Source organism: Mytilus edulis, chromosome 6, assembly GCF_963676685.1.
Source record: "Mytilus edulis chromosome 6, xbMytEdul2.2, whole genome shotgun sequence".
Taxonomy (NCBI): Eukaryota; Metazoa; Mollusca; class Bivalvia; order Mytilida; family Mytilidae; genus Mytilus; species Mytilus edulis.
In genome coordinates, this window is record NC_092349.1 from 28,405,903 (window position 1) to 28,417,209 (window position 11,307).

General features: G+C 31.5%; 1 protein-coding gene across 1 annotated transcript in view; it reads right to left on the bottom strand.

The window, feature by feature from the left end:
• The window catches only part of LOC139527472 (uncharacterized), a gene marked incomplete in the record, with an annotated part of 613,988 nt that overhangs the window by 21,756 nt on the left and 580,925 nt on the right, over positions 1-11,307 (bottom strand).

An 11,307-nucleotide genomic window follows, 5' to 3' on the forward strand; every position in this document is an offset into this window, starting at 1 on the left:
AGTGAAAAATAAAACATTCTGTAACAGACATATGGACACTCAATCACACAAAAAGAAGGAACATACGAAAGAAGAAGTATAACAAATTCGTTGGTGCGGTGTATTACAATGACAAAAAGTTAAAAGATATCAATCGTAAAGCATAACCTACCTTGTATATTTTGATTTTTCAAATCAGAGGATTGTAGTTTGTCACAAATAAATATATCATAACAACGTTTTAACTATTGAAAACAGTCAAAACTCTTAGGTTCGTAAAATATAAACCGCTCCGTTCAAGAACAATGTTTTAAATAAATTTGAATTAATTGTATAAACATAATCCTGTACCTTGTTTGCCTTCCAACCATTCCTCTGTTTCTCTGTCTATATACGACAAACCTGTATATAGACCAATTCCATCAGTTGATTTTCTCATCTTCGTTGGTCCCTTACCAATAAGATATCGAGCAATAGTTGTTTTGCCGGTCCCCTGTTCGCCTGCTAACATTACTCGTGATTCGAAATGGGGGTAACTTTCTTCCTCTAGTAAGTGAGTAAATACTTTTGCTGAGTCTTTATCGAGTGCTTTGATTTCAGCTGGTAAACCTTAAATCATTTACAAAAATACATTAAAATTTAAAACAGTCATAATCGATAGCAACGCAATAATAGTGGATTAGTTAAATAATGTATTGTTTGTGACTCTATAACAGTACCTGTTTTATTGCCTTAATATGTGATTAAATGTGAACAGCTTTAAAACAAAAATACAAATGTCTGTCATAAAAAGCATGGACTTTGTTCCGAATCGATTGTCTGGAATTATCTTCATCAAAAACTTATACACGTGAATAACTAAATGACTTTACTAAAATTACTTAATATGATAAAACGCTTTTTTGAGTTTGTCTACATCCAAAACGATCAATTTAAAACAATGTAAAGCTATGGATGTATGAGCAGCTTCGTGATAATAATAGAAGCAAAACAACAACAAAAAAGCTAAATCCATTTAATACCAACTTTGTCTTAGGGAGTTGTACCCTTAGTTCTTAATACTTTTCGATTCATCAACAGAGTCAAAAACGTGTTTTATAATTCATGTCGACGTCATCATGAACACTCAATCCAAACAATTTGAGATCCAAAGAAAAATAAGTTTCAAAACATATGGAAATGCATATGACTGGATAATAGTATCATAGATATCCATGATAATGTTTCATTTGCGTCATTTTCAATTCCATGTCATCTTTCTTGTCCCTGACATTATCTTCGAATCTTCAAAGCAGTATTGCTTGATATATGCAGCACGATAGGGATCTTTTTTTAATACTTTAATATTGATTTTTGCATTTCACTAATTTGTTTCAGGTTCTTATATCTGCAGTTTCTATAAGCAAAAATCGTGTTCATTAGATTATTCACTATTAGTCATGTGTAAAATGTAAAATAACAAATAAAGCGAACTCTAAGGACATCTCAAAACGAAAATTGCCTAAACAAATGGAAAAATCAAGAGCTCAAACACACCAAACGAACGAACGAACAACGTATGTCTGACTGGTCGAATGCTGTCGTATCTTGATAGCAATTTAGAATATTCAGTACATATTCAGGATAGATCACACTATTGTAAGTTTTGTTGAGATATTTATTTTTCTAACTTGTATTTTTTTTTATGTCATGGTGACAAAAAAGGTGTTACGGCTTACTTTTGGGTTATCGACAGGACACAAACACCCTATAAATAATATTCAGGAAGGATCGATGAGTTTCAATGACTATGAAGAGTAAATAGAAGCACTTCTTAACAATTTAACTTACAATTATGCAAATATAATGAATTAATTTTGTATTTAGGACTTTAAGTAAGCTATGCATACTGTAAACTGTGAATTTATGCTGAGTCATTATATCTAAGGCCTAGGATTCTATCAATCTTCATGAAATATTTATAAAACTTCATATTTATGTTAATTTCTTTAAAATCTGTGAGATAAAGAAAATGTGGTTGAATTCTGAATGTTCCCTTTTTTCAACCGATATAGGTTGCATGTCTGTTAATATTGACAATGCAATTTCCCATAGGAACTCCTTTTACGGGTAAAACTGTACTACTTTTACTATGAAGTTCTGAAAACAATCTTATCCAAGAATTGAAAGTTCATATACACTGCAAGTTTTTTCAAAGGTCAAAATATGTGCCGCATATTTTCAACGTTTATATGCCCTGAACTTTTTAGAGTTTAAACTAACACTAATTTTCTTAACTACCCATACCTCGAATGAAGGGTTACCACAAATTCCAATGTAAACAATATACAGGTGTATATATATATTTACTGGTAACATTCACAAGTTATGTCTCTATGAGATGGAACACAGAGATCATAACTGGGAACCAGTATGTTAACAAAATTAATTTTCTATGAATATTCTAAATCTCCCCAAAAGTGGCGTGGTTTGAGAAACAACTGTATTTACAAGTGCAGCCTTTAAACTGTTCTGTATAATCTACAAAGCAACAAGTTTAAACAGTTCTGTATTATCTACAAGGCAACATTTCTAAACTGTACTGTAATCTCTACAAGGCAACATGTATAAACAATACTGTATTCTCTACAAGGCAACACATGTAAATAGTACTGTTTTTTTTCTACAAAGCAACATATATAAACAGTACTGTATTCTTTTCAAGACAACATGTATAAAAAGAACTGTATTCTCTACAAGGCAACACATGTAAATAGTACTGTTTGTTTTTCTACAAAGCAACATATATAAACAATACTGTATTCTATACAAGGCAACATGTATTAACAGACATATATTTTATAAAAAGAAAGATATATAAACAGTTTCTGCATTCTTTACAACGCAACATATCTAAACAGTTCTGTATTTTCTACAAGGCAACATGTCTAAACAGTACTGAATTTACAACAAACAATGTCTTAAAAATATCATACATGAATAACGTGGTGACAATTAACTAGTAAACTTACTCAACATTTTCTTCATCGATACTTACTAAGAGGACAAATAAAGGACTGTTATATATTCCTTTGATATTCACAAAAGAGTAGATGGAACTTGTTTTTTCCTTAACTGTAATGTATTTACAATTTACATAAGTGTCCTTTTAAGTTGTTTTTTTCTACCAAGCGCGCAACCAAAAAAAGCTTTTTCTACATAGTACTATCAATTCGTATTTACAATCAAAGTCGTGTTCAACCATTCCCTTTCTACTAACTTGACGAAAATAATACAACTGTCATTGAAGTGCAAAAATGCCTGTACCAAGTCAGGAATATGACAGTTGTTTTCCACTTGATCCGATGATTGCCAGCGTTTGATATTTTCAGTTTGTATGTACGTCCTCGTTTTTAAATTTGCCTTTTAAATTTTTTTAGCTTTTGTACACAGTGACTGAAACTACCTACTCAAGAGTGACTGGGGTATAGAAATATGGTCACTTGGTCTTCTCCCGACCAGTAGTAAAACGCTTGCCGAAGTGGGGCATCAGTTTGGCTGTACAGGATGTATCAAGTTCGCAGTCACGTCCGGTTAAAAGGGGGACGTTAAACCCGATGTCTCGTGTAAGGAGAGTGCCACGCTCTTTGCACGTCAATAACCCTTGCAACAACTCTTTGAGGGGTCTGTAGGTGGCCTGTTGCAAGGCAAAATTTCTGTCCCTATCCAATGTACTCTCATTTTTCAGTGGCAGTCCAAATTTCTCCGACCATCATCCCAGATGGCCTCTATCGTATCAACCTACCTATTGTATTTATTGGGATCTTGTTCTCGTCCTGAATATGCATGAACTACTTGCCACTGGACGTTAAGCAACCAACAATCAATCAATCAATCTTTTGATTTAGTATACACATTGATATACACATTTGATATTTGACTTTTCTATCCATTTTCACTATTTCCAAATGAACTGATCATAGATACCAGGATTAAAATGATGTACGGCAGACGCGCGTTTTGTCAACAACAAACCCAACAGTGGCGCTCGAGTCAAAAATGAGCCTGAAGAACATTGAGGATCTAAAATTTCGAAAAGTTTAACAAAAGAAAAAAAACGGGAAAGAGTAGTTATATATAGCTGTTTGTTAAGAGGGTAAATAATACTTTGTTAAATAACGCTCTGTTTCAAAAAAACGAATGTATGGAAGTTACATCATCAAGATATTTTATTGACAACACATGTGCTATATTTGTAAGTTGATAGACACTCGACATTCCAATAGATAACAACTATGCTTCTCTTCCTTACGAACTATTCTTTGGTCCATACGAAGCAGACCAAAATAATGAACAAACGTCATGTTCCACTATATATGTGATGTACTGTGGCTTAATTATTAAGAGGGCTGACGTTGTTGAACGTTTCTAACTCATCTAACTACCAGAACTACAAGTAAATCTACCTCATACCTTGATTTCCACAAATAATGAGAAAGATGGTCATTTGAGAACAAAAATTAACGACAAACGAGGTATATTCCGCATAGTGAATGTTCGTTCATATGTATCAACATTCTCCAAGCGAAGGCATAATATGAAGTATGTGTATCTCAAAATTAAACTTTAAAAAGCTTGCATTTCCAAATATGTTTAATTGTTACGTTGAAGTCTTCTGTCTGAAAGTTTTACGGACGCCATTACTTGTTGGTTGGCTGGCATGAATAATCTGTGTCAAATTGACACGGATTATTTCATATTGTCATAACACAATACCGTTACCTACTGAGACTTTGTGATTACACAAGCACTACGACATTACCACGCGTAAAGCAGGATAAGTTGAAGATTCTTATTTGTCGTTTGATATATTTTGCCATAGCGTTGTCACTTTGTTTGCGTCTAATAATTGTGAACGTATGTGTTTTTCTATACATGGATATGTCCATGAACATTCGATATACCAACGGGAATTAAATATGCATGTCTACTGCCTGACCAGTTTTACTAACGTGAAGCAGAATTCATAAAACATCTTCTCAAAGACAAAGAGAAGAACACCATCTGACGGAGTTTTTTAGTTTCATTTTCAGATTTGTTGTTGATGTTCTTTCATTCAATAATCCATATTTAAATCTGGTTTATCCCAGTTAGTTTGAGATAATTGATACAGACACTTATTTTTAAATTATTAATAATGTCGTATCGTTGCATGTCATTTATTGTATTTTTTATCGGTTCGATTAAGCATATTTTTCTTATCATAATAGAGCTCAAATTTCAAACTGTTTAAAAATGTCCAATCGACATTTCGTTCAGGTATACTGTCCTGGATATTGGTTTTATCTAAGTACACATTATTTTTCTTTCCTATATTTGAGTATTATATAATAAAGTGCCTGTTATTGAAGTCATATTGTCCGACTTTTACGACAAAGCTGACACCCTAATTGGTTTAAGCGTTGTTTGGAATTTTAAATAATTGTTTGCATGCTTCTGGTGGCATTACTTTGTAACTTTTGTTTGTTATCTTAAATCGAATTCAATGACAAGTATTTGACTAACCGGTGTTGAATATAGAGAATACAAGATGTGGTACGATTGCCAGAGACAAACCCGAAATGACATGTGCAAAAAAAACTTAAACAAGAAAACAAATGGACTGATTTAGGTACATATCAATCACTGAAAAACAAATGTAATGTACAGCAACACACGACAACTGAATTAAAAGTTCCTGATATTAGACAGGCACATACAATATGTGGTGGGGTTCAACATGGTTTTGGGCGCCCAACCTTCTCCTAACCTGGACAGTGGTGTTATAACACAACCTTTGAACAAACTATAAACGTAAGTTGCAAAGGGCTTCACTAAACAGATCTTTATAACACAGAAAAACCAGGAACAACAAAAAATCCAGACCGAACGTGGCAGGGTATTTTGATATTTGTTCAAATATATTTATATTACAGTGAGTTGACTGTTAGTATTGCTCTCCACCAATTGCAACTCATTCAAAATTTTGACCAAATTGCAATTTGTTTTATTAAACCAAATTGTTCAACTGGTCAGAATATTGAACAAATTGTTCAGTCAAAATGTGAAAGTGCAAAAGGTGATAAAATAAAATATACTTACAATCCTATAAGACTTTAACTCCACTTTAATTATGTTGTGACAAAAATTAGTTTATCAGTTTGTATAGTTATATTATATTCATTTCCATGCTGAAGGGGAACTGTTTATTCTGAATTGCTATTAAATTGTCCAAACTAAGCTTTCATATAGTTTTTCTTTCTAAAAGTATTCTATATTTATAAGAATCAGATATAATTTTAAATAAAACATCATATATTCAGTAAAATATGTGTGAAATAACAATATGCTATTGATAAGTTTTCAGGGGAGTTTGATTTTAAAAAACAAATTGCAATTTGGTCAAAATTTTGAATGAGTTGCAATTGGTGGAGAGCAACACTAACAGTCAACTCACTGTAAAAGCCTTAACATTTTGTGTTCGACTATTTTAAAATGTTTTTTTCTACCGTAAAGTGTTTTTATTCATCTTTATACTTTATACTATAAATTCGCGTAAGTACTTTCTTTGTTCTTCACAAGGAAATGCTTGTACAAACTCAGACATATGACACTTGTTTTCCTTTAGTTTGATATGTTACAGATTTTGATTGTCAACTTTCCGTTTCGGGTTTTCTTTAGAGTTGTGTTATTTTGTTATTTTTTTTATTATATGCATGTGGTGTACTATGGTAGTAGACACTTCAGGCTATCAAATGTAAAAAGAGTACTAAGATAAATTAAAATTTAAAAACAAGATAATGTTTTATATTCCTTATTATAGCAAGTATTGATATAGTTTTTGTTTGATTCTTGTATGTTTTTTATTATCTATTTGCATGCGAACCTACTTACCTAAGGCATGAAACTAAAACAAAGAAAAAGAATAATATCATCAATTTTGTAGGAGCGTATAGTCATGCGATTCTAGTTATGACACTGTATAATTAAAAGACATACCAAACAACACTCACGGTAAATATTACGGACGTACTTCTGCTCATCGGCCTGAGTTTAGTGTAACTTATATCAAATACTTGTATTCATATGAGAAATAATGATTAAACTTGTAACAAATAATTGACATTGACTAACGGATAAATGATACTTAAATAAACTAACTATTTACAATTATTCGTCTAATCTGGGACGAGTTCAGACAAACCAACATATTAAGGATTAAGGTAATTTCCTACGATTTGTTATCGTGATCGGCAAAAATTATTTAAAAGCGCCAGAGAAATAAACAACTCATCAAAAACATTAGTATAATTAGTACTATACTCGCAATTTTCAGGTTTGAAACTCTATAAAGGATGGTCAAAGAGCAGTAGTTTCGAACTATAGGTATCGAATTATTTTCACTCTATTTGCGTTTGAAGATTCATATTTTCATTGACGTCCAAATAACAGATTGAAATCCATTTAAAATGGATTGTATGCCAACATTACAATGACTTCCACAACAAATCGAGAAAAAAAAAATTGACTGATTTAAAAAACAAACCTGGTTTGCTTTCCTTTTTCTAATTTTGTGCCATGGAAAAAAATGAATATATTGCTCAACAATGATAGATGATATTCTGCATTTGCGGTTTGTTGATGATAAGCAACATCAAGGAAACCACATGACGATAAAGATATCAGATGCTGTCCCTCAGAATAATTTTAGATTATCACATGCATAATCAATTATGCAGTCTTTCAAAAAATGGGCGTAGTACTATACCAACTATGTACGAATATGATCAAATGTTAAATTTTTAGAATAAGTTTTACCTTTAATAGTTCTTCTATAGCTCTTTTTAATCTGTTATCGTTTTCCAAATTCCTATCATCTGCTTCAAAAATATCGATTGGTGTCAAATTATTCTGAAATGAAATCACAACACTAATATATGGTATATATGTGTGCACATATTTCACAACTCTAGCTGTAAATAACAAGATCAGTTTCAGTTAGTTTGTTGCAATGGTAATTACACTGTAGGTATCATTTAGTCTATTGAAGATTATAGCTCTTCATCTTTTATATAAGCTTTGGATTTCAAATATTTTGGCCACGCGCATCACTGAAGAGACATATGTTGTCGAAATGCGCATCTGGTGCAAGAAAATTGGTACCGTTTATTTTATTACTACCACTGGGTCGATGCCTCTGCTGGTGGACTATTAGTCACCGAAGGTATCACCAGTCCAGTAGCCAGTACTTCGATATTGGCATGAAAATACGGATTTTTTGTGTTTTTAAAATTTGCTGTTACAAAATGATAGACATTATTACAAATTAAGGAATGTATCTCCCTCATGAAAAAGCTCTGATTCCTTTCACGGATTTGGCTATACTTTTTTGGACCTTTTGGATTATAGCTCTTCATCTTTTATATAAGCTTTGGATTTCAAATATTTTGGCCACGAGCATCACTGAAGAGACATATATTGTCGAAATGCGCATCTGGTGCAGGAAAATTGGTACCGTTTATTTTATTAGTCGTTGCATAGGAGAACAAAGAAATCACATCTGCATGCGATGTCTGTACGTGATTGTTATATCCGAACAAATGATAAAAAGACAGTGTCAAAGTATCAACAGATACTTACCAAAACGTCTGCATTTGGTAAGATACACACAAAACATATTCACTGACAATGTGTTAGATACAGCTTTAAATGATCGAAAAACTACATGTTACCAATTTTAATGCCATATTAGAGTTTCAACTTAAATCTCACGGTCCAATAAACATAGAAAATGATAGTGCGAGTGGGGCATCCGTCTTCTGGGGACACATTCTTGTTTTCTATTTGTTATGACATTTCTGTCGCGGAAAAGTGATATTTTTTTCAATAATTTTAATTGAATCGAATTAAACATTCAAAATGTTTTTCTTTTGAATAGCAATACCTTTTTTTTACAGATGATCAGGATATATTTATATACCCTCCCCATCCTATTCCATTGAGAAGTAAGTTGATGTTATTAAATAGAATAGAATATTTTATTATGTGATCATTTGATAGAGTAAAAGGTATAAATAAATGTAAAAAAAGAACTGAAACGAAGGGGGCACGAAATCTTGATGCATGTACATGTTACACTTAAACGAATATCAATACAATATGTGTATCTCAATGCGCGTTTCCTCTTGAAGCATTAGAAATAAAGGTAAAGTAAAAAGTATTTGATTAAATGTGTAGACATTATATTTGAAGAATGACTGAAACAATGGAACAGAGAATGTATACCTTATTAACTTTATCTGGATCTATATCTCCTCTTTCTAATAACAATTGGATCATGCTGAGGTTTTTACCTCTAACAGCTATGTGTAAAGGAGTGTCGCCGTTGGTCTGAAATAAAAAAAAATATGTTTAATTTTCTTTTATATAGGTACAGAAGAATTTAAAAGTGTCTTACAATGAATGCAGAAAAAAGAGTGTTACATAAATTCAGACTTGTAATGAAAAAACAAAATAGTATTTGTATAATGAAGATCGCTTTTCTCAATGAATAATATTTCATACATTCAAATGAAGTCAAGCACAAAAATAAAAAAAAAATAATTGATATACAGTACAACATATGGGAGGTCATTAAACACAAAGCTTAACATTAATTATTAACGACATATATGAATGTATAATTAGAAGCGTTTTGGAAGAATATATATTTTCTCTTTTCCAGCATAACATTGTTTCGAGTGACAATGATTTTGACTTTGGTAGATGTACTTTATTTTGCCTGGTCAAGCTTTTTAAATGACCACATCATCTATCAATATAGTATAATTATGTACAAATCACACGCCATGATCTATGTATAGTCTCTTGTTCACATACATATGTTGTGTTATATACTCACAACAAAGACATATTATGCCAATATGTACAAATGTTTAACAAGATTTACGCACTTAAGTTCAGAAATGAGTTCTTATAATAAAATAAAACAGAAATGCTATATAGTTATAAGAAGATGTGGTGTGAGTGCCACTGAAAAAAAATGCTACATCAAAGTCACAATTTACAAAATTAAACCATTATAGGTCAAAGTACGATCTTCAACACGGAGATTTGACACATACCGAACAACAAACTATTAAGGTCACTAAAATGAAGAAAAAAAAAACAAACATTCAATATTTATGTTTGAATAACTAATGATAATTGATGCTTGTACCAATGATCATACATAATGGGATGTATAAATAAATATATAGGGAATGATCAATGTAATATAATTTGCTTTTATTTCTCATTTCAATTTCCATCTGTCAATTAAAACTTCATGATACGTGAACCCTGTTGGTTAATGTAAAAAGGCATTTGAATTTAAAAGAAGGATATCGAATTGTTATCTTAAAGATACCAAAGGAACGACCAACAACTATCAGTCGAAATTAAACTGAAAAAAAACAACGTTTACAAAACATTCAATAGAAACTTAAGACTGAGCAACACGGGCCTAATTAAAAAGGAAGTGATACACCCATTTGCTTTAGAAAAATATTGATGTCTATATACTTTAGCTTTATTTTACCTTTTTAATTACAATATTCATTTTCACTTGTTTAATTAATTGTAAGTACTTAGAAATGATTGGTACAGCTTATATAACAATCATTTTGAGATGTAAATGTTTGCCTTAGACATCTAATAAACATAACATTTGACACAGGGAAAGTTGAAAACACAAAGACATACTTTATTCCTCATACTTTATACCTTATTCTCATGATTGGGATCTACAGTTGATGTTTTGAGTAAAAATTTGACCATTTCAAGTTCCCCACCTCTAGCAGCTATGTTCAAAACAGCGGTCCATCCAATTAACAGTAGAAAATATAGTTGTATTCCAGGAACATTTAATACATATTAAATAGATAAATATAATAGACAGTAAACACAGTTTTGAAATATATAGGTTTGGTGTTTACGTTACAGTTTGGTGCAGACCAAGCTTTACATAAAAGCAGAAATATTTTGAAATCAATAAGCTATTTTTTTAAATGCATTTTATTATTTTTATGATAATATATGTCGATTTATACTTGAGCTTTGAAAAAACCACATTCTCATACGAATGTTGAAAACTACGAGAAACCAAAAGGACCAAAAGTTAAGTCAAACACAAAAAAACGATTCAGAGCAAGTCAAAGGGAAATACAGATATGATACATTTGTAGTTGGTGTTTAACATCCCTTCAACACGATTGGCAATATTGTGGTGGTTACATTTTATTGGTGGAAGAAGCCGCGGTGCCAGTGGAG